This window comes from Tympanuchus pallidicinctus, unplaced genomic scaffold (genome assembly GCF_026119805.1).
Source record: "Tympanuchus pallidicinctus isolate F22 unplaced genomic scaffold, pur_lepc_1.0 scaffold1, whole genome shotgun sequence".
NCBI classification, from domain to species: domain Eukaryota; kingdom Metazoa; phylum Chordata; class Aves; order Galliformes; family Phasianidae; genus Tympanuchus; species Tympanuchus pallidicinctus.
This window is the reverse complement of record NW_026294618.1, coordinates 37,205,653-37,231,128: the sequence shown is the minus strand read 5'-3', so window position 1 is coordinate 37,231,128 and position 25,476 is coordinate 37,205,653. Positions and strand designations below refer to the sequence as shown.

Sequence of the window (25,476 nt, the reverse complement as noted above, 5' to 3'; positions counted from 1 at the left end):
GACTCTGATTGTAAGGACAACGGGCATAATTAAACAGTATATAATTAGTCATTAATAAATTAATAAATCCTTCATCATATAGCATCTGAATTCAAACTTATAACTGGAAATACACTCATAGAATCATAGAATTGCTTAGGTTGAAAAAGACCATCAAGCTCATCGAGTCCTACCACAAAAATGACAATACGACCCTAACTCTAACAACCCTCTGCTAAATCATGTTCCTGAATACCACATCCAAACGGTTTTTAAACACATTCAGGGATGGTGATTCAATCACCTCCCTATGGAACCTTGTTCCAGTGCTTAACAACCCTTTCTGTAAATGGGTAAAGCCTTCCTGCCCTGCCTAGAAAGTACCTGGGAGTCTATTGATTTGCTCAAACCAAAATTATGATAAGGACTAATCTGACTACCTAATGGTAACTATTTGGCAAAGATTAGTTTATTAGAATAGATATATTCACAGTATCTTAAGTGTCTTCTTATGCAATCTTATGATGGTTGCATGAGAAGATCTATCTGAATGAGATTTTACTGGATTCCACAGATAACTTTCTCTTGATTTTGTCTTTTTTTTTTTTTCAAGAAAAGCAAAAAACTAAACCTCAAACTGAATCAATTATATTGGCATGAATTTGTTTCTTTCAGAACTGTAAGAACACAGAACACTCAATTATTGATAGAGTTTCAAATAGGAAAGGAAATCTTTCCAAAGATTTTATTTCTGCGTAACTCTTTGACAAAAAAAAAATTGCTTCATGTTCATTGTTTTCTCCTAGTTCTGAACTGAAGTTGAGCAGTTCTTTGACTTGATTTTACCTTATTTTATTTACCATATTTTAGTTGGAAAGTCAGCAAGGACACTGATGTTCTACATATCCTGGTGTGTATGCAAAATAAAAGGCTCAAAGCATACTAATGACTGCCAGTTCATGCTGTCTACGGAGGATTACTAAGGATTACAAGTAATTATCTGAAATTGCACACTGTTTTTTTGCCAATTTTTTTAAAAAGTGGAATTGATAGGGCACCTAATTTCCTGTTAACATTTTATTACTATATTGTACATACAATCTTTGTGGAAAGTAAAAAGTGAGTAAAACAAAGGAAAGTCCCTGAAACACCTTTAGCAAATAAACATACATAAATCACAAAAACAAATGTAAAAGCTTAGAGAAAATACCAGGAATTTATTCTATGTAGAAAAAATCTAGCTTAAAGCACTCTTCAAATGTCATTGTTGAGGCCATGGATTAAATTTGAGTTCTAATTTTAATGATTTAAAACAGAATAGTAGAAGTCCATGAAATCAAATCACATTAGTAGTGCAAAAAAGAAAGGTGTTAAACAAACAAATATCTAAAATAATGAATTTATCCAAATAAATGAGGAAATAAAAGCTTAGCAAGAAATTCAGATTTTATGGGAAATAGAGAATGTAATACATGGAAATTTATGTGCCACTTGAGATCTTCAGAAATGTCCATTTATTTTCTGTCTAACTTTTTGGATACCTAAAATTCTTAGGCACTTTCCTTTAGTAGTATGTGCACATTTTTCTAGTCCTCGTAATACCATCCTATTTTTAAAACAGATGTTTGTAATGCAAGTGAAGAATGTTTGACTGTTTTTAAAGAAAAAGTCTGCTCTGAGAGATCTTTCTCCAGCATTTTTAGCAGAGTTGACCTTGAGCAAAATTCACCCAGATATAACCAACTCAAAGAGCATACATAAGAGATACTCATACTCATGAGTATCATACTCATGATACTCATACTCATACTCGTGTGAGAAATTCTGTTATGAAATTAAGTAAATACTTAGCAGCTTTTGATGCTAAGTTCTAGAAGATTTGGGGATGAGTCTTGGATAGAGTTGGGTATGCTTTTAACAATGCTGTCAGACACACATTGTAACTTTAAATTATGGTCTAAACAGATCTACTTATCCATCTGCCTGGCTGGTTTACACAGTCCCCCTTTCCCTTCCTGAGAGCCTGTTGCATAGGAAATGAATGTTACAACACCACTGTGAAAGTTTAAGAAATGACAATGTGATGTTTGTTTTGCAGTGTTTCAAAGAGATTTCATTCACTCGTGCTCACACTCCAGCCTTCAAAACCACAAAGCTGGGAATTCAGAAAATTTGGCCAGGGCCACTTATATGCCAGCTATTGAGGCTTCACCACAATTCTTGAAGCAGTTTTCATTAATGATGACAAACTAGTTCGGTCTTTTTATTCCCTTTAGATACCTACAGTAACTTATGTAATTCTTTGACATCAGAATTTTACTTGTCTAAGCCTCCATCAATATTAGACAAGGTTATCACATTGCCTGTTTTTCCTTGTTTGGAATACACATATCTTTACAGTTACAGCCTGCCTTCCATTTGGGCAAACAGGAGAAATAATGACATGGAGAAATACAGTGTGTTTGATGTGTTGTAACTTTGTTTTCATCCTTCTGTTGTCACACTGCAGTGCCTTCTGCCAAAAAGCTGTCTGTACTGTGGTCTTACAGAGTGCAGGCTTTCTAGCTTTAGTAGAAACAATACATTTTTCAACTTTATTGCTGCAAAAGGTATTTTTTTTAGTAGTAGTACATGCAACTCTCTTAACCCTCATTGCACTCTTTCTTCTGGTGTTTACACATGCACATTTCCATTCATGCTTCATATCAATCTTAACGTTCTTAGTACAGATCTCCTCAAAGTCACCTTAGTTTTTCTCACGGAGTTCGAAAACTGAGCTCCACAGGGCATGAGGACACTGAAGAGGCAAATCTAATGGTCCTGAGGCTATTTCACTATACCTGTAGCGACTGAAGAGACTCTTGGTAAAAATAAGCAGTTATAAACTGTAACAGTAGGCTAGTAGGACAAGCCTTTCCTGATCAGCATTATCATGAATATCTCACAACAAATTAGAAATTCAGGAAAGGAAACAGAAAAAAATTAAGACAGAATACAGACATTCAAGAAGGGTAACTGAAAAAAAAAAAAAAAAAAAAGTAAAAAAAAAAAAAGTATACTATATGAGCAGATGCTGCACAGCCAACAGGCATATCTTCTGTGATATGTAAAGGAAACAGTATGTTGGAATAGGAGAGATATTCTATGGCATAAAAATCCCTGGACCTTTTGTAGTCTCACTGTCATAGGCAGTCTGTGGAACACCACTCAGACTTAATTCAGGGCTTTCCAAACTGTAGGAGTCCAAGTTATTGCTATATTTATCTTTCTTAATTGAGAGTTGTCACTTACACTTTTAAAGTTTACCAGACAAGTCCTCTCACAGTTTTCTTTGGTAATTTTGGTTGATTCTTCTATGTTTGTTATAGCCCAATATATCTGAATTGAAATGAAAAGTTTTCATGATTACCTTGCTAAATTTTTCAGTTTACAGTAAGAGCTTTATATAAAATCCTTTGTCACTCCTAATGAGTTGTATGAGATGAAGACCAGTACATTGTAATTATATTTTTCAATCTTTGGAATTACCATAATTAAATTCCAACATCATTCTTATTACTTTACCACAAATCCCAAATTGCTGGTAGAAATTTGTTATCCCAGATTCCAAAACTTAGCATCTAAGTATACGTAAAATTCCATCCCAATACTCAGATTCAACTTTCCTTAGAAATACTAATTAGCAGTACAGTGTAGGGAAAAGAAGAAAGAAAGCTAAGCAAACAAAGTATTTGGAAGATTTAAGAAAATTCTATAATAAGATTAATAAAGAATGTTGAGTTGAATGACTGAAATTGAATGGAGCATTTGAAATTGTTGAGTATATCACAAAAGATATCGTAGGAAACTATAACATGGAACATATTAAGCAATGTTTGTGATATTATAATCATTAGAGCCTTGTTCAAGTCTCATCTGATGAAACTAAAGTTTTGAAAATCATCAAATTAAAGTTTCTTCATTTCTCATCCAAAATTTTCACATTTTCTCATCTTCTCCAATGGATAAAGTAAAAAGAAGTGCATAGTGGTGGTTTTTTTTTTTGTGAAACTTTCATCTGAAGACTAGACAGATGTTATTGGTTGAGGTGAAAGCTTAGAAATATTAATTTCTTCTTTTCTGGAACGTTATTTTAAAAGAGGAGTTTCAAAGGCTCAAAGGGAAGTTATATAGCAAGGTCTTTTTTATTTCCTTTGGGATCTGAGGACATAAGAGTGCCCTTGAAAAAATTCCACTGAGAGTCAGTCAAAATTGGAGAACATCCCAGAGTATCACCTCACCTGAAATCTTTTGGCTGCCTTACATCAAATGAGGAGGCCATGGGGGTGTGAATGTGGCATGTGTAAAGCAAAGGACAGAATTAGTTTTTGAGGTCATCCAAAAAAGTAAAGGTTGGTGCTGACTGAAGGAGAAAAAGTTTCCATTTTGTAATTTATTAGGATAGTTCTGAACTAAAAAAATTATGTATGAGTTTGGTAAGAATGCCTGTAAATTGAGCTTGTCCAAAATCTAACATATGAGGCAGATAAAGTAACGCCTCAAAATACCTATATAACTCGAGCCTTGCAAGCTGGTCTAAATTCTTATTGTTCCACTGAAGTCTGAGGGGTCATTCCTGTTCATCTCTGCTGAGCATTTGAGCAATTAAATGTACAAAGTCCTGGCAATCATGTCAGATGTCAAGGAAGATGTCAATTCAAATGAAAACTTGGAATTAGTGAAATCCTCCACATAAGGTTAAAGAGTGGGCTGCCAAAAGGTTAAATCAATACACCTTATAAAAAAAAATCACTTCATAGTTCAATACTCAAGGAGTTAAAGATGGATCAAGAGCTCTTGAAAGGTCTAAATGCTCTTGGGATTTAGGAAAATGGTGGAGAGATGCTCAAGAATTTGTTTCTGTTGCAAGACTATCACGGGGATGATTTAGTTTCCTGCAGACTTGACTTCCTCAGGTGGTTTGTAACCTGCATTAAATGTAAACCTTAAAACATCTCAAGTTCAAAACAGTTCAGGATAGATGCCTTCAAGATTTAAAAGCAACATTTTATAAGAAAAAACTAGTGCCAAAGTCTGAACAGCAGTATGCTAAGAATATAAATCTGCTTGTATTAGAAAAATGTTCTTGGATTTGTTTGGATAGGGAATGTGTACCAATATGAAGTAATGACTAACCTGCAAAAGTGTTGAGGACATCCATTATGCTTGTTAATGGGCATTTTCATTAGCTTTCTCCCAAATTCTTCAATTCAGGTTAAAAAAAAAAAGCACACATATGCACACAAACAAAACAAACAAACAAACAAAAACCCAGAAACAGCACAGCACTGTGGGAGAGAGATTTTGTGATGTGGAACTGAAGAATAAGAATGATTTAAAATACAGATTAAAGAGGACCAGCAGTTGCCATTTGGATGCCACAGTAAACTAACATAAATCAGTAAACAAGTAGTGAATTGTTAATATATCTAAGTGTACAGAAACTAATTCTACTCCAACATTTTTGTGCTAATTCCACTGCACCCTGTTGCACTGCAGGAGATGGATGCATGAGAACCAGACTAATTAGGATAAATTGATTAGCTTTTTAATTCAGCCTGGTACCCATCCACTTTTTGCACAGTTATGGACCTATACTGATCATTGTAAGAAATAGTTTAAATATTTTCTTTTTTTCCTTTTCCCCCTTTTCTGTTTTATTTTTCTTTTCCATCTTGCAAAAATATCTCCTCAAATCTAAGCTTCACTAGGACTGTCAGAACAAAATCATATCAGAATCAAATTAATCAAGGTAGACTCAATATAGAATTAAAATTAAAACATCACATTAATTATAAAAATAATCCATCTTTATAATTTTTAAGAAGATAGCTATCTAGTTGGATATAAATTCTAATTAGATAATTTGGTTGAGTCAATCAATATTATAATTTGAATGTTTAATGCTGGAACCAAATTATTATTTAATTTTTAAGTCACAATTTCAAGTATAATGCCAATGATTCCCACTTAGAATTCTACTCTTTTGCAATAATTAACCCTTTTCCTCCTAAGAGCAGATATCGAAAAAAATGTCATAAATTCACATATGTAAGAAATTGAGAAGGAAATCCTAATCCCTGTAGAACTTTGAGTATGGAAAACATCATAGTAATATGATTAATTAAAAAGAAAACGTTTAAAGGAGATTGAAACTTTTGCTTTTTGTGCCTTCACCAATATAAAACTTGAAGATATCTATAAACATTCATTCATCCATAATGCTTGGAAAACATTGGCAAGAAAGCCAGCTACTTAGCATTTTTCTACAAAACAAGTAAGTTCAAATTTATGAATAAAATACAGACATCAAACTCTTAAGATACAGCATTTTTTCCTTTGAATCTTCCAGATGGCTTATTTTTTTTCTTTCTGGAAAACAAATGTCCAACATTGTAAACATTGCATATTTCTACTCTGTTTTGTTCGAGGGCTAATAACGTAACGTGACACTGGAAAAAAAATTGAATTTGACAGAATAAATTAATTTACTAATAAAAATGTCTTTTCCAAAAGAAAAAGAAAAATATTTTGCTTAATAAAAAACATCTAGGATGTCCTAGTATTAATATTTTCTTTTTTTTGTTTAAATGTTACATTAAACCTCATTTTGACTGAAGTATATGAATATGCTTCTCCTCTACCCCAAGATTTCAATTTTCCTATCAAAAATTCTTCTCAGCTTTAATATTTAAGACTTCTATCTCTTTGAATTTGTTGAAGATGGAAAAAAAAATCTATTAGAAAAATGGAAGATTTTTTGTGAATATCCTATTTGTGATATATTAAAATATGTACAGATACATAATGTTATACAGTAAAATATGAGTATCGCTTCACACTTTTCATATATGGTAAAAAAGAAATGTTTGCAGTCTTTTTTGTTACAAAACAGTATTCCAGTTCAAGAAATTATGTCAAAAAACAGGATATACTTTTATTCCTTTTGCATCTGTTTATTATTCTTGTAATTATTTTTAATAGTGCTAGAATTATAAAAGGTAACTAGTTTATACTTTCAATTGAGTAAAAATAATTCTTGAGTATTACCTTATAGCATGACTAAAATTTTGTAGACCAATATTACAAAACTCTTAGAATACATTTTCAGGAGTTAAAAATAAATATACGGTTGTTCTGTAGTTATTTGTACCTTTCAGATCGTGTGTCGGTGTGCTTACTCATTCATGTGCACAGGTATGCACATGTTTTCTATTTGTTTGTTTCTTTTTTATCATGACAAATCTTTTGAAATAGTGAAAATATTTATCAGCCCATCTATTCCTCCTGCTGGGGAGTATTTAGGTTTTTGTTTGCAAATGTAGTTTTATTTGCTATTTTGTAAATATTTTGTAAATAAATATTATATTTATTTGCTAATTTGTAAATTGAACAGTCATAATAAGAATTTTATGTTACCAGCTTAAACAAATATATATTGATATGCTTGTTTTTTGTTTGTTTTGTTTTTATTCTATCCAATTTTATTTTATTTATTTTATTTCATTTTTTTTGGATGGTGCTATTCCAGTTGCTTCCCTATTCCACTGAAAGATACAGAGATGAAGAATAAAATCCATTCAGTCTGGATAAATGTAATATTAGTGATGATAAATGAGAATGTCTTATATGCAGCTAACAGACATTCCTTGCTAACCCCTTCATCGAAAGCCAGAGAAAAAAGAGCAGCTCCTTAATAAACTCTAAGAAAGGTTAACAAGTCTGCCTTCAGTGAATCATAGGAGGGAGCAGCAAATGACTTTCTGTGTAAGGGATCATCTTAGAAAATGCCTTGCGACCAACTCCTTTTAAAATTAAAAACTCCTTTTAAAGTTAGCAGACAGAAGTTCAAAGCTTTGCACTAAGTATAGCAGTGGTGCTGTCACATTCAGTAAGGGAAAAATTGTCAGCCAGCCATAACATTATGCCTAAAATATTCTACCTCTAATCTAACTCCAGAATTTAACACCATCACTCAAGCAATAATCGCTTACAATTAGTAACTAAATTGAATGGTGTTTTCTACAACTTCTGATTCATATTGCAATGAGCAGGTAATTTTATTTGGATCATTCTCTCTAACTTGATTTAATACTTTAATTATGGAAATATTATTTGCCCTCCATTTCCCCTTTAAAAATGTACTGAGTCCCCTGGAAGCTTTATTTTCTTGGTAATAGAATTTAATCTGAGGTTAATGACACATAAATTCTACCTGAGTACTTAATTCTGTATTTAATTCACTTTTTTTTTTTTTTTTTTTTTTTTTTTCATTTAACTTGGTTATAAAAGACTATGGTAGAACTAAAATAACCCACAGTGCTTTTAAATGTTATTTTACATTTGATCTTTTTAAAAAACAAAAACAAAAACATTGCTTTTTTTTTCCTGAAAGACAATAACTTTAATTATTCCACTGTAATAGGGAAAGTGCCTTACTTCTTGAATGCAGCACTATGAATGCTAGCAGTACTGTGTTTGTCTCAGCTTTTCACCAAACATGGGATTGGTTAAGAAAGAACCTTACCTTAAAAAAATGAAAAAATAAAAAAAGCATTGTAGGGAAACTGGATAGATCAGATTTTTTCTTGTGAATAAAGAAATCCTAGTTCATTTTCTGTGGCTATGATATGAAGCTGCTGATATATAACAAAGATGCATGTGTAAATGTTTCTTTTTAATATGGAGAATTACAGTAAGAAGAACTTTTTTGTCAAGAAAACACTAACTCCCAAAATGTCAGAGACAAATGCAGCTTAGTGCTGCTGCAGAGCACTGTGTAATGCCACGTTACTGCAGGGCAGCAGGCCCAGTTCAGATGGATTTCTGATAGGAAGCCCAACACGGTTGCCATATGACCAGCAGGGAAAAAAAGCACATGAATTCAAATGAGAAACATTGTCTTGCTGGCAGGCAGAGACCTGCCAAGGAAGCTAAATGCTGTCTCTCTCTAAGGCTCTGCTGTATGTCTACCTCTACCTGTCACACACTTCCTATTTCTCTGTTGTATTTTTGCTGCTTAATTATAGTTTGTACATCACAGTTCCTTGATCCTCACTGTTCTCCTGGTTGTTATCAAGCTATGATAAATAAATAAGAAATGCTATTAAGCATGGACAGCTGTAGCATAGGCTGATATGATCCTGCCGGAGACAGCAGGAGGATTGGAGCACCAAAGTCATGGCTTTCAGACAGAAATAGTAAATGAGTCCCCTCAGGAACACAGGGGGAAGAGCTGTCCAAACGTTTTTCCTGAGCACTTCTAGGTTCTGCAAGCTCCTTCTCTCCTGTGTCAGGGTTCATCAGTGAGCTTGTGACTGCTCAGCTCTGGCTCTGCTGTCTGCCGCTCACTGTGGAGGGGGACATCCTGGCTTATTGAAGCCATAAGGAAGATAAGCAGAAGTAAGGTACTGACAGATGACTGTACCCTGCCTCAGTTTTGTCTAACCCATACAGGAAATAGCATTCTCTTTTACAGATCGTCAGGCATACTGGGACAAGAAAGTGGGTTCAGTCCTCCCATAAGAGCAAACCAATGGATAGTATGGCTAACTGCAGGAACAATCATTGTCTGATCCCCCTTGCTAAGAAGCCAGAAAGAACTGCATAAATGGCAAAGCTCAGAAATCCCAAACTTTATTTAAGGTAAACATTTGTCAAGAGGATTCTGTGGCACTGCTGAAACTGCGCTGTGAAGTCTGTGAAGTGATAGTGATTTCATCAGCTTCACTCAGTCCTTAAGAAGCACTGCAGCCTCCACAAAGAAAGAAAAAAATGTGAAGCAACATGCTTTGAGTGGGGAGAAAAAAAAAAAAAAAAAAAAAAAAAAAAGGCAGGGGGGATCTTAAATCAAACTTAAACTATTTGCAAAGGTGATAAGATCAGAAAAAGGAGAAAATGCTCAAAATGAATATGGGGGTAAGACGACAAAACACTCATACAGGAATAGAAACACCGTATCACCGTCTCAGGAAAAAAGAAGAAAAAGGCCAAAGAATTAAAATAGCACTCTTTGCAGGGCTAGCCAAAAAAGATTATTTCAAGAGATCTCTTGAAGATCTGTCATGGAAAACCCCAGCTCACAGACCCTGAATACATTATCAGGATCTGGAAAAACATGTGGGAGAACTCAGCTGAATTGCATGACTTCAAATGATTGCAATTGGAGATTCAATAACAGGAAGATGTAAACACAAATAACAAAAATGACTAAGACAACCTTTAAAAACAAGGAACTGGATAGAACCAGGACCAGATGTCATCCATGGCTTTGGATTAACTGCTTTTCTCAGCCACTGTTTCTGTGCATTTCCTAAGAAAAAAATCATTGAAAAGATGAAAAGCAGCAAAAAAGCACAATAAAGGGAAAAATAAAAGCCTGGATTGTCAAGAGATTTCTAACAACTAATCATTCATATGTATCACCTTCCTTTCCCTTCCTCAGAAACTGCTAAGGTGGGCTTTATAATGTCAAATTTGGAACTCTGATTGACATAGGACTTACATAGAATCAAAATGTAAGCAGATGAAAAACAAAAGACACCAAAGCTCTATTTCTGGCTGACTTCTGGTTTCAAACACTGTTCAGTCTAAAGTCAAGAAATTTGAGCAGGGAGAACTTTTTTCATAAATTCAATTCAGCAGTTACCAGGACCACTGCAATTGCACCAGTCTGCACCTGGCTGAGTATAATTTATCTGGGCACAGCAAGAGCTGTAAAGTGCCTTTTTGCTCAGATTAGGCAATATCTTTCTGGGGAAGCGTTACCTTGTAAACTGTTACTTTGTCCTTAAGCTGACCCCTGCAGCAAAATAGGAAACACACTTAAAAGTCTTGATATTCCTACATTCATCTCAGCTTTCTGGGAGTTTGTCAGCATGCCTTGTTGCATGAGCATCCTTTATTTCTGCGGAGATTGTCTCATATTTCTCAATCTCCACGACTTCATTCTTACACAACACAAACATTTAAAGTTAAAAGCATTCAAGTTTAATCTAGAAATATAAAATTTGACATACTTGATTACAAAGCTGGAAATAACGTTACTAAATCAGGAAGTTAATACAACAAAATGTGTTCCTTATTACCTTGCTGGCATCAATACAAGTGGTTTGTAGGGTCCTTGATATATGTGGGCCTTCAAAACAATGGAACAATTCAGCTAAGCGTTCCACTTTCCTCTGGATGCCACTTTTTGGAACAAGATCTAAAATTGCTTCAGTGAACAGTGTAGCTATGTCCTTTCTCCCCATTATCACTGTAGTTTGTCTGAACAACACTTTATGACTATGTTTGGAATGTTTTCCTCTGCCATTCTTTTTTTTTTAACATGGATCAAATTGCAGATGCATTGAACTGCAGTTTGCTATGTTTTCTAATTTTCATAGACATTGCTATACCTCCTTTTTAAAAAGACCTTCCAGCTTAAATGTTTATCAGCAACATTTTCATGATACAGTAAGTCATATATCATAACAAGTAATTCCTGACCACATATTTCATAAAATGCAAAGGCTTTAGAGGCTGGTTTGTTTATAACTTTTTATAGAATTATAACACAGTATTAATTAAACTGTGTGATTGGTGAAAACACTGTTTTTCAAAGTACTTTCTTCAAAATCTTAAGAGTCCAAAGTCTCAAAATGTTAACATACTGCTCTAACAGTAACACTAGGATGAAAACTGTATAAGAAATTGAGAAGAGGATGCATCACCCAGCTCATGATATACGAGTGGATATTACCTTATCTGGCAGAATTTTGCTTTTTCAGCTGTCTTTTGTAACTGAGCTTGGGAAAAAAAGTGACAGTATTAAAGATGATGGCAAGCAATCAGTATGTATGGAGTTTTACTTTATGAAGTGTGTCCACAGAGAATCAGCTTTAGAGATGATGGGCAAAACTCTCTTAGATGCACAGAAGTGTTAGGAAGATGATGAACATTCTGCTAAATGATCCAGAACAGACTATTTGAAATTGTTGATTTATTATAGATTTGCAAATTCAGGCTCTTCACACAAATTCACTAGCACGCTACGTTTTGAAACAAAACACAAGTACAGAAGATTCAATAAGCATAGCAAGATTATGCATCTGGCTGGTACTGAAAATTCAATATGAAATACGGGGCAAGTAAACACATGCCTTCACTGGGATCTATGCATATTGAACTACCTCACTATCACTGTGTGACAGTGGGAGCACAGACATGAAAATGGCAAATATTGCTAGAACTATTCATCTTGTGACAAACGGTGTTACTAAACTATGCACTTAAACATGGATTCTTCTTATATCTCAAGACACTGTGTGAAAGATTTTCCTCCCTAATGTACCTGTCCTGCATGATTTTATGACAGCCTAAGTTATTTTAACTGGCTGATAGTAGAAATGCCCAATCTGCACTAGATGCTTGTGTAATCTCCCCCACAGCCCAACTCATTCACTTGTAATCAGCACTTGTCAGATAAGAAAAATGACAACAACAAGAAAAAGATTTCAAATGTTAATCTTTGTGCAAGAGGTAAAAATGTATCCTCTAAAAACAAAACAACCAAAGAGAAGTAGCCCCACGAATCAACAACAGAAGGATAATAAGCAACTGACAAAGTTATCTTAGCGATTGTGCTCAAGAATATCCACATCTCTCATATTTCCTTCCAGTAGAATTCAGAGCTTGCAAAATTATGTCATTCTGGAAAATATTCCATACTGGAAGAACATGTTGATCTTCTGAAGATCCAGCCATGTCATATTGTTCTACATGAAAGGCTCCCAACTTGCCAGTCCATGAAGTTGTGATTTGAAATAACTGAGATTGTGGTGTAAGGAAACTGCTCTGATTACACTTCTGATTATACTTGAAACATCTTTCTGAAAGCATGGGAAATACAACAGTTTTTAATGAAGGATAATAATTCTAATAAATAGTTTAATAATAAATAATAATTTTTAATTATAATAATAATTATATATTATTATACTAATAATAAATAGTTTTTAAAATGTGCTGACTACATTTAATATTAAACCTCTTTTCTTAGTATTAGTCATTCAAACCAAACTGATTGGTTTCAAAAAGCATTTTGGCTGAGTAAGAAGCTATAGGCAGATTGCTACAGAAAACATAATTAAAATATCAAAACAGAGAATAATCTAGCTAGTGAATTTTAACATCTCAGGAGAACTACAGAAGGAAAAATGAAACAAACCCTCTCTCTAGCACCTGAGTATACCCCCAACCTTGTTAAACAGAAAAGGTTATTCAACAAAGCATCCTTCCTGACATTCACTATAAAAAGAAATAAGAGGAAGACTCTTGTGAAAAGAATTCTCAGAGGATAATGTTATATCAAGAAAACAAAAATAAATTGAATTCAACAGTTTACTAACTACAACCTGATAACCTTATAAAAATATATAAATTATATTAAAAATAAAATGTATAGCTAAGAAAAACAGTCCAATTCCTAAGGGAACAGACTGAATTCTCACTGGCAGCAGTTAACCACTCACCTTTCTCATCCTGATAAGCAATTAAGATGCTATTCTGTTAAGTCCCAGCGCCGGCTACTCTTTGCTTGGCTCAGCTTAGACAGATAAATGAACAGGACTATTCCTTTAGTTCTTTTTTTTCTATTTACTGCCTATGCACAGCAGGTTGGCAGATCTTGTGCAGTAAGTGTTAATTAAGGCTTCTGACTTATTTTTTGCTCTTTCTTTTTTTTTCTCTCTTTTTTTTCCCCCTGCAGTAACATTTTAGAATTCTCCATATGCTTTATCAATCAACTGCTACAAGTTGAAGTTTCTATGCAGTGTTTGTACTAGGATATTGCAATATTCATACTGGAATATCAGTTATTGGAGGCTTTGAGCATTGGTATTCTGTAAAAAAGGCATGTTGTTCTTAAACGGGACTGATGGGAAGAGCTTGCAAATCCTTATGATTTTTTTTTCCCTTTTTCATAATTCCATCCTGAGATAAAGCATAGACTTTATGTGGAGTTTTTAATAACTACAGCCAGTGTCTTGGTACTGACTAGTCTGACAGCAAAAGCATTCATCTGAATCATATATGATATTGTTTCATGTCTCTGTGCTAGTAAATTTTTATTTACGCAAAAGGTATGCATTCAATATGACAGATACTTACATCACAGTGCTTTGGGGGTTAAAGTCACCTGCTGCTGAGAGGAGAAATTTGAACTTCTTTCACTTACATTTCAACAGATTATCATCATCACGCTCTATCATTTGTCTTTGCTTGCTGCCCATGACTGACACCCACTAACCAGCTGGCTTTGGAAAAACCAATCTCCACAAAAATTTCAGCAGAACTGATGGGCTCATGTTAAAAAAAAAAAAAAAAAAAAGCCCATGAATCAATAAAGGAGAAAAAAAAACACACCGTAATTTGGAGAAAGATACCCCATTTAGACAATATTATATAACATTACCATAATCCTAGCTTCTCCTTAACTATTAAGTACACATACAGCATTTTATATCTTACTCATTTCAGTACTAAAATAATTTCTTAACTTACCATGCCTGTCAGTGGCTTTTAGCAGGCTGCAGCTTTTTGTCATTCACTGAATGTGAAATAAATGATTTGGAACTTCATTTCCTTTCATAAGAGCTGAGAGCCAGATTCACCTAGCCAAGGACAGCATGAGGGTTGTGTCAACACAGACAGCTCAGAAATTTTCACTGTCGTAACTAAAGCTTTGACGGTACCACATCCAACTGACAGCAGAGAACAGAATGCATTTTCAAGCATCCATAGCTCTCATTAAAAAAAAAAAAAAAAAAAAAAAAAAAAAAAAAAAAAAAAAAGGCTCTCTTGGATCTTGAAGAGGCAAATGCAGGGATTATTTTCCTGCAACTGTTTTCCCTGCCCACCTTCTGCTTCACATTCCTATCTAACATATTGGTGCAAACAGCTTATAAGGGCAGATTGGTGCTGGGACAATGTCATGTAAATGAGACGAATGAAAGTCAGGGAGACTTGCTTTTCTTGCTGGCTATGGGGAGGTTATTGATGCTGCTGTTACACTAGGTACTGTAGAAATATGCAGTGGAGGAAGAGAGTCTAAAATGTTCTGGAAAGAAAGTAAAAGAGTTGAGGTTATAGAGCTGCCAATCTGTTTGCCAATACTTTGTAGTAATATTATATACTTGGCTGTTAGAAATTAAATTTTGTCAGATTTTGGATACAAACCTTACAGAGATGGAACTACTAACCGCAGAGAGATCAGAAGAGTCTCTAAAGTATGTTGCTGATAAAAAAGAGTGGATGATCATAGTAGCAAGCATAGTTTTTGCCACAATATCAGAATTTTCCATATTTTATTTCTGTATTCATGCTCCAGTGCAATTGCCATAATAATGTTATTGCATTCTAATGTATGTTTAATTGCTTTCTATTACAGTCAGGAAGGGAAAATACTGTTGGAGCACAAATTGCAAACAAATCTGACACAAATTGATAATTCTAATAGAAATGCTTAATGCACATTCTGACTTTTGGTTAATAAAAACTTTCTTTTGACCACAATGTCAACATTTTCTTCTTGGATAACACACTTAGATCACATTGTTATAAAACACCGTTGTAAAACCATTACATGGTTTTAAATGCAGCAAGTAGAAAAATCTTTTTCTTTCAAATTTTCAGAAAATCTCTAGAAAATTGGTTTTATGTCTAGCTGTTATAGGAAAAAAAATGGTAACAAAATTTACAGTGGGTCTCCATTGAGGTTTAACTCTCTTTCTTTCAGTCAGTTTTGCAAGGAAGTAGATATTATGTGTATACTCCAAGAAAACTTTGTTTTTCTAGATACCAACTTCAAACCCTCTTGAAGATAGCCTTTTTCTCCAGTACCTTTCTTGTTGGAACAATCAGGTATCAAAAGCAAAGCAAAAAGATGGTAAGCCTTTCAGGTCATACTGAATTATACTTCTATGAATTTAAATCTGCAGGTCCTTCAGATTTAAAGCACAGAAATCTAGAACAGCTTGAAAAATGTTTCAGCTCTGAAAATCTCTCACCTTTTCTTGAAGGCCAAGAACTTTTGGATAAATGCCAGATAGAATAAATGGAGAACTATTAAGTTGCCAGACACATTTCTTCCTATCTTTTGGAGCTGTGCTTTTACCATGTACTTAAAGATCTCCATTGTAGTTAAAGCTTAAGTCAGTTTTCCAAAAAAACTAAAATATTAATGCATTGAAAAATTGTAACACATGTTGAAATTAAATTGCACTTATAATACTATTCACTCTGAGATAAGATTCTTGAGTTTCCTCCAATCAGAGGAAATTCTTTTATTCTTATTATTAATAAGTGATACAGATCTGTAAATTTCATTAATCAATTTAAATTAAAAAAGAATGCTAGTGTAATTTTAAATATCTATTTTGATTACTTCAATGTCAATTCTTAGAATCTGGAACAAAATACTTTGAATACATCTGCATGGAAACTTGATATTTTCTCTGTGAACATCAATGAAATTAAAATAAGCCTTTTGTCTGGCTGGTATTGAGGCATCTACATTTTTTAATTCTCTAAAACGTCTTAATTTTGTTACTAACAATGAAAATTCTCTTTTCTTAGAAAAAATATTAGAAATCAGTCCTCACGCGTAAAAAATGAGTTTCTTAGGATCTGAAGATGTGTAAATTCATTTGATAAAATAATCCAAATCCCAGACTTAGAGTGTTATCAGAGATGAGCCAGTTGATTAAGTATTGCAAATATACATTATAATTTTCACATTTCCTGTTAATTTCATCCAGTATCTATTCTATACTGTTACTGTGTAGAGCTTTTAAAAATGAGTATACTTAGGAGAAGATATATACTTTGCGATTTATTTGCATTGAAACATTTATATTTATTTTATTATTAAGTTTCTGTTTCCATCAGGCATGCACTCATGAAACATGTCAGTCAAAATATTTGCTTTCCAAACATACTCCCTTTCTTTCAAAAGGGAATTCACTTTCAGGCAGTGCACATCATCTAGACTGACAAACTTATCCTGAGCAGTGCAGTGAAGCTGCAGGGAGCTGAGAGCATCTCTCCCTGAGAGCTGAGAGGTAAGGTTAGTGGAACTGACTGGCTGAGGAGCCAGGCTTTGCATTTTCTAACTGTGAAAACGGACCTTAATGACTATCAGTTAGCCGATTTCAAGTTTGGAGTACAGAACTCTCTTCAGAGTTAATTACGAGGTGGTGTGGTTCACTGTGATGGGTTTTATTGCTTTATTTGTGGATTTCCATGTGCACTAGCTTACTTATCTTTCGTATCTTAAAATGCTTACAATATTAACATGGTATATTAATTAATTTATTTTCTCCTGAAGTTTTTGGCTATTACTTGGAGTCCAGTCTCGAGTTCTCATAATAAAGCAAGTACTCTAAAAGCCCACCCAATGCAAACAAAATTAATGAAGATAATATGCTTACTTGTATGTTACAAGAAACAGCTGGTACAGGAAATACCAGTTTAATTTTTCCTTGTGTAAGTTTTTCTCCTCCTAATAAATTGCTAGACATTGTTATGAGGAGTTGAGCTATCGCTGGATAAAACCAGAATTCATTCTTTCCATTGCCGATCTATGTAATATTTGTAGATTGCTCTAAAAGTAATGCCTCTTATTTATTTCCATGCAAAGTACATCAGGTACCAAGAGCACAATAACAGTCATCTATAGAAGGAAATATCAGCTGCCAAAGACTGGTTTGCAACATAGTCACCACCATTAGCTATGCATTTTTGCAAGCAATGAACAAAAGCCTGTCATGCTTGTAAAAATATGCACCAGCATCACTGTTTCGCAGCTGCTAAGACAGTGTTGTTGCTAGGAAATCGTTGCCCACATAGTCTTTCTTTTGTTGGTTTGAACAGAAGGAATTCAGAAAGCGCCAAATCCAGACTGTGAAGTTGGTATGGTAGGACAATCCAGCCAAAACAGGGCATGTGCTCCATGGTCTGCAAACTGGTATGGGGTCTGGTATTACTATGCTGCAAAAGAAAGGTTGTCTTCTTCTCTAACCTGACTCTGTAATCTTGAACCTTCAGCCTAGTCAGTATTGGATGCAGCAGTCAGAGTGGGTGGTTTTCTGGGTACTGGGAAATCCAGAAGAATCTCATCCTTCCTACCTAAAAGACATTGCATTTTACCCACAGAAGGTTATGTCTTGAACTTTTTCTTTGATGTGGAATTCATATGTCACCACTTCGTAGACTGCATTTTAACTGTCTCACAGTGGTGACACCATCTCTTGTAACTGATAATGATGTGATCTAAGAAATTATCTCCTTCAGCCTCATATTGGTTCAACAGGTCCTATAATTTGCATGATAGTGTTCTTTCTGTTCCTTGCAAGCGTTTGTGGGACCCGTCTTGCACAAGTTTGAGATATTCCAACATTGTCCTCATCATTTCTATAATATTTAAACTGATTTTGAACTCCTTAAACAGTTCCCTGGTTGCAATCTGCTGATTTGTGTGGATGAGGTCACCAAGATGAGCTTCACTTTGTAGGGTGACATCTGTACATGGCTGTCTGGAACATGGTTTGTCTATCATGTTGCTGTCGCTACTGCTGAATTGTACCACCCACCACCATGCTGTGTTCACATCCACTGTTTGGCCTTCACAGCTGTCAATAATTGTCATGTCATTCTGCATGTGGAAATTCAGTTCCACACCTTTGCTTCCATGTCAGATGCAATTTTGTCAAACTGCCCCTCTGCTGCCATCTGTCACACAACAACAAAATGCAATGGAATATTGATGGGAAGGTTCGTGCTCCTTTGTCGTACCACAAACATCTGCGTTTGATGTCATGGGCAATCATAATAAAACAGGAGGCATTACTTTCAGTGTATCTCTCATATATAAACACATAAACATATACGCTTAAAAGTAATAAAATCTATAGTATGTAAACTGTGAGATGAATCATTATCACTTAGTGCTTCTGAAAATTTTTGATTTTAGAAATGCCTAAATTGCAATTAGTTGGCCTGCCGATTTCCAGCATTTATGTATTGGCAGATACCGTAGCATGCAATATATAGTTTTTTTTAATTAAATGGATCTTACTTTCCTATTGAGCTAATCTGTGATTGAAGAAACAACTTTATTGGACATTTACTATAACTAGTTTTCTGTAGAAAGATCTTCAAGGCATTTTCTGGTTCACAGTCAGAAGACTTATTTAGGCTCTCTGGTCAAGTTGAGGAAGCTGTGACCTTGTAAACATAATTAATGTAAGTATTGTAAAAGAGGGCAGAAATGAGCCATCAATCTTCTTGAGAAAATAGTGGATATTGTTAAATCAAGTTGATTTCCTCAGTCTAACATATTGTAAAAATCTACTATTCTAGTTTGACTTACTTAGCAGATATAAGAAATTTAGCAGACAGCTTAGCTATCTGTGGAACTTATTTGGTAATTTTTTTCTTTGGAACCACAAGAATCCCTGCTTAATGAAATCTTATATACAAGAATGTTGAACGTTATTTGAAATGAAGATTTCAGGATTCATGTAGATTACATGCAAACAGAAGGTCCTGAGTGGACTAAATGGACATTCACTTGGGAGGATTCTCCTCTCCTGGCTTTCACTGCCTAAAAATTTAGTCATCTATTTTAAATGACATCTGGACTGACTCCGTGGTCACTGGGTGAATTCTTCCTGTTCTAATGTGATGGATGTATCTCTTCATTGATTATTAGCAGAGCTTCAATAGCTAGTTTTGATGGCCGAAATGAGGCAATAGTGAACCATAAAATTGTTAACCACTGTAATGCAATAATTAATTTCATTGGGATTTTGTCAGAATAGAGTACAGGTATGGACAAATTTTAAAAGAATATTTGAAAGTATGCAGAGAAGGGAATGGGTAAGAAATTGTTGCAACCAATTCTAGAATTTCTGCTTCATGAATCTTCACAGAATCATACAATCCTTAGAGTTGGAAGAGACTTTTAAAGGTCCTCTAGTTCAATTCTCTTGCAATGAACTGGAACATGCACAGTCAAATCAGGTTGCTCAGGGCTTGATTCAGCCTAGCGTTGAAAGTCTCTAGGGGTGGGGCATCAACCACAACTCTAGGCAACCCATTCCAATGCCTCAATTCCTTCACTGTAAAATATTTTTTCCGTACATCCAACATAACTATACTGTCTTTAAACTTGAAGCCATTAAAACATATATAATAGGTCTAGGTATACTTAGTTTCCTTTTTTTTCCTTTTAAACAAACAAGAGAAGGAAGCAACCATATACTGCTGTCTCAGCCATTTACTATACATCAAAGTCCCAAACCCTCCAACACTGTACTACATACATTTTCTGATCTTTCAAGAGGACTAATTTAATCAGGTGTTTCTAGGAGAAATGTCCACTGGCAAAGATAAACTGCTAATTCTTACTTTTGGATGACAAATTAAGAGTCTGTACTGGCTTAATCCCCTACCTCTGAGCATTAGCTGGAATTCAAGGAACTGTCTAACTGGCTAACTGGCGCAGTCAAGAGAGAAAGCAGTGAATGAACTGAATGGCATTGTAACAGTAAATAGAGTTTGGCTGGCAAGTGAGAATAGTGGCGCTCAACTTTTCTCTTTGCTACAGTTGCTCCATAAGTACATACTCCTCCTACAAAAATAATAACACTTTTGTGTTGATGTTGGATCAGATTCATGAGCTCGGAAAATATACATTGCAAATTCACATACACTGTATCTTTTTGGAAAAGTTAGAGATGAAAATCATATTTTAAATGGTTAAATTTCCTCTTTTAGTGAAATCTGACTTCAAGAACAAGAAGAGACAATTTTCTAGCTCTGTGTATAAGCACTTGTAAACAAACAAACAGAAGATTTAAAAGATTTTACAGCTGATCACAAATTAACCCCAAACAGCTCTTAAAATGAAGAGTACTACATACTCTGCAAGCATCACTGCCCTATGGATCATCTTCTGTATTATATGATTATTAACATACACTTCATGTATTCAAACTGATAATGACAATGCAGTATTTCTAGACTTTCCTGTTGTTAGTTATTTTGAAAATATTCATCAGGCGTTCTTCTAATCTTCCAGTTAGACCTAATTCCCCTCTATAGTCTTCGTGTGAAAGAGAAAATAATACCAGAAAAAAATTAACAAACTTTTCAGAAGATAAGAAGAAAACTCAAAGCTTTGACTTTCACAATTGAAAGAAAGTCTCACAAGAATTTAAAGAAGACATTTTGAAAATATTATCTGGTTAGGTTATACTCACTGACACTAAAGCACACTGACGTTAGGTGGTTTGCAATCTCCTTTGGGAGGGGAAAAAAGAAGTGTAGTCATATAATACTCCAGAAGAAAGATGTGGGAGAAGACCATATGGTCTGAAAGGATTAATGAAGATGTTATCATTCAACACAGATATCCTCAAGGAAACTCCAAAGTAGTAAATTATTAAATATAAAAATATAGCACTTGCTGTAGCAAAGCTAATGATGCATATCTTTTGAAAACAAGAACTAGCCTTGGGTATAATCCCATAATATATTCTGCATCTAGAATTTTTAGTTTAGTTTTTCAGAAGTCACAGACAGGGCAGCAAATGCATTGATTATAAGGTGGAGTGCTTTTACTTATATGAGAGTTAGACATCATTCTGCTTCTGTAATGTTGCCAGTCCCCTGTTTATCTTTGTTCTGGCTTTGTAGCTCTAAATCAAGATAAAAAGCAACTCAACATGAAGGAAAATAAAAAGAAGGTCATTTAATCACCCCGTTAGCTTAAAATGATTATTGATTCCTGGAGGTGATGTCTAATTCTGCCAGAAAATCCATTTCAGTAATGATTACTGCCCTCTGTTTTATCTATTATCCTGGAGGTTATTAAAAGTGGGAGTCTCCAGGGAAGTATATAGCTTTAGACCACTAATATCATATTTAATATGTTTTTAACCGAACAGAGTTTCAGATTTTGGCCTTTAACTAACCTACAAGTGAATCAAGAGTAGACAGTTAGCAATAGGCATTTCTCAATAGGTCTAATTATTATATATATACACTGGGATGTGGTCAACACTGCATGATAGACAAATATCAGCTGGGACAAGGGCGTATTGAACTCTTCATCAGTCTGAATTACCAGCTGCACACCACTGTAGCTATAACACACTTACGAAACTTGCAGTACCCTTTTGAAATAGTTATTCTACTTGCTGTTGCATTTTCCCAGAATGTCTGAGATTAGAATGGAACTCTGGGCCTATATGATCCAATCCCTGTTCAGTAGGGACCCCCAGGGCAGAATGCCCAGGACCATGTCTGGGTTTCTTTTGAAGATCTCCAAGCAGGACACTCCACAGTGTCTCTGGGCAGCCTGTAACTCTTCTGATTCACTTCTCATGCATACAGAAATATCTGCAGTAAAATTACATGTATAAAGATGTACATGTTTAAAGAATTACATGTATATGTAAAAAATTACATGTATAAAGATGTATACATATATAAAGCCTAGAATGAAGGTAGAAAGATAAAACACAAGGATCATTCATTCAGAAAATCAGGCTAAATAATTTGATTTAATCAATATTTTTATACCTTGGACTACTTGGTATTACCCTGTGCTGATCCATTCCGAAACTTTGTGAACCAATGGAGCAGTATTAACTCTCACTATTTTAATAGATCACAGTGCACTATTCTCACAAGTTTTAAAACTGGAAAAATGGGCCAGCTGCAGATTATTTTCCATCAAGTTTTGGACCACCATTGATGGGGATTTGGAGACCCTAAATAGACAAACTCCCACTCAAAGGCTATTGAAAGTATAGTTTTCTCCTCTACTCTCCGTCTCTTTCTCCACCTCCTCTTTCTTTTTCCCTTTTCTACTTCTTCTTTTCTTTTTTAAATTCTCTTTTCCCTTACTACATTGTTAGTACAGCTTTTGGACTGAGAGAATTGCTAGAAGGATTATAATTGATTTTAATGAGCTTTGTATTAGCCCAACAATTGTTAGTCCTTGACAGAAGTAAAGGGAGACTGATGATTACATTTTTAGATGCAGTATTTAAATTACAAAAAAAAAAATCATGGAAATTTGCTTTTAAGTTACCAACTTATTTCAGTTCTTTTCCATAATACATAGAATAGATGTGATCTATATTTTATAAATGTAATGTGTGAAGTACTGACCCTGTTGATGTCAATGGATGTTAATTAATGTGGTAAAGGTTTTGCACTACATTTTAAAATTAAAAATACATGCATACTCTTTAACATACTATTGAATGGTCCAATTTTTAATTTTTGAATTGCTGTTTGCTTTGATCTGTGGCCCAATAAATTATGTACTTAGTCTGTGCTTCGGATGCTTTGGTGTTTTTCTGAAGTTAATTCAATTATTTTTGTATAGTTTCAGTAATTTATTACAAAAAACAGAGATGTGTCAGCTATGCCAGTTCTAGGACAGTACTATATTTCCTTACAGTATTGAATGGTAGCTAATTTATTTATTTTGAACCTTTAGAAGTGGAACTGTGTTGCTTACCATTAGGACATTTAGCAAAAAAACCTGTTTTTGTTTTTATCTCAGAGAGTTGTAGAGTGAAAAAAAAATAAAATCCTAGATTAATGGCCGTAATACATCACTGTCATAGAAATCAGCCAAACCACATTCTTTAATGGAAGAAATATCTGTTATTTTCATTTGAAAATACAGACATGAGTGTAGTGACAGCAACAATAAACAAAAATATCATGAAACAAAGGTGGGGTCAGATCCTCAGCAGCTGCAGATTTGCATGCTCCATTAATGATAACAGGATTTATAGTACCTGAAGACCAGATGTCCTATGTTTTTCTGTGTATAGCTCTTTCAGAACCATAGTAGATTTTGCTTTGGTGATATTTTGCTTGTTTGTTTGTTTATTTTTATGGTTTGTATATTGCTGTATTTGCTGTCTTTGGTCTTTTGACATATTTAAACTTTGACAGAAAATAGACAATTGCTTATTATTTTGCATGTTTATATCTAATCTATGATAAAATTTGAATCAACATGTTTTCTATTTGGGCAGTTCTGAACAACCTTTTGCATTTTTCGTATTAATTATTTTCAGCAGCTGTGAGAACAAATAAAGAGTTCAAGTCTTCTTTTTCATTAACTATCATCCCTATTTCTCACCTCTCTTCAAACATTATTGTTTTAAAAATCACATTTGTACTAATACCAAAGAAATTATTAAATAATATTAATGATGTATCACTTCATTTTATTACTTCAGTATAAGATGGTCTATAAAACACAGCTGGTGTTTGAGCTGTGCTTTAAAGAACTGCAGAGTAGATGAAAAGAGAAAGTGATAACTGACTAATACTAAAAGGTACTCATTTTGGGGAAGATTATGAAGCAATTCACTCTAATGAGACACAAAACTTGATTCCAGACATATAGTTAAAACAACTTTTTTGCATAACATTTTATATAATACTTTTTGCATTCAGTTTTCAGTGTTGTTTTTGCCAAGGATGAAGGTGATACTAAAGAAAACTAACAAGTAAAAAAACCATTATACCTTTCTTGACATAGTCTGATATCAGGATTGCATTTTTGGCCATTTCGTGCCAAATACATTTTGTCAGTCAGCCTGTTCATAGGTGCAGCTAAAGAACTCACCATTAAGGATCTTCATTAATGTAAATCTAATGAATCAGAAGATATTAAAATTTTGTCCTTCCTCTAAAGCTCTATGGAGAGAAACCAATGAATTATTCTGCAAGATTTATCATGTTTCTTCTTTCTTAAAGCTAATACATTATTATCATTTAAAAATAGTGAAATAGATGTATTTTATGTCAGAAATACTAAGACTTCTGCTGATTTATAGAGAAAAAGGTTATTCACAGTTTTCTTCTTATATCCAGTTTTCCTGTGTCCATGCATTATCAGTGACAAATATAGAAGGAATTTGTTTTTCCATAGCTCCTGACTATCAGTAAATGACTCAACAAATGTTCATTGACTTTCAGAGGAGCAGATATGTCAAAACCAGCATATTTCTCTTCTTGTCACTTCTAAACACCATAGCAAAGACTAGAACAACTAGCATGCAATGGGAAATCTGGTGCCTGTTGAGATGTGGAAACAGCTGCCATTAGGCAGCTCCAACATTTCTGCCAAGACAGTAAAGAAGGAGGGAAATCTCCATAAGCAGTTTACAACCATACATCCTTTTTTTCCCCCCCTTCCTTTATCTTCTACTACTCTACTTCTACAGTTCTGCTCAGTGGCCCTTCTTGGAGTACAATTCACAGTGTTTATAATTGTCATAACTCCTATCTATCTCTGTACTTTTGTTTTTCTGAGAGAAAATCTTTCTCTTTCCAGGTCCTTGCCACCCTACAAAAGTGTTTATAACCTCTCTAGCT

General features: G+C 34.2%; 1 long non-coding RNA gene across 1 annotated transcript in view; it reads right to left on the bottom strand.

The window, feature by feature from the left end:
* The window catches only part of LOC128076484 (uncharacterized), a 104,620-nt gene extending 90,987 nt beyond the window's left edge, over positions 1–13,633 (bottom strand). Inside the window, exon 1 of the long non-coding RNA XR_008204399.1 lies at positions 13,533–13,633. This is a non-coding gene — a long non-coding RNA (uncharacterized LOC128076484). The remainder of the gene's footprint in view (positions 1–13,532) is intronic.
* Positions 13,634–25,476: the final 11,843 nt, after the last annotated feature.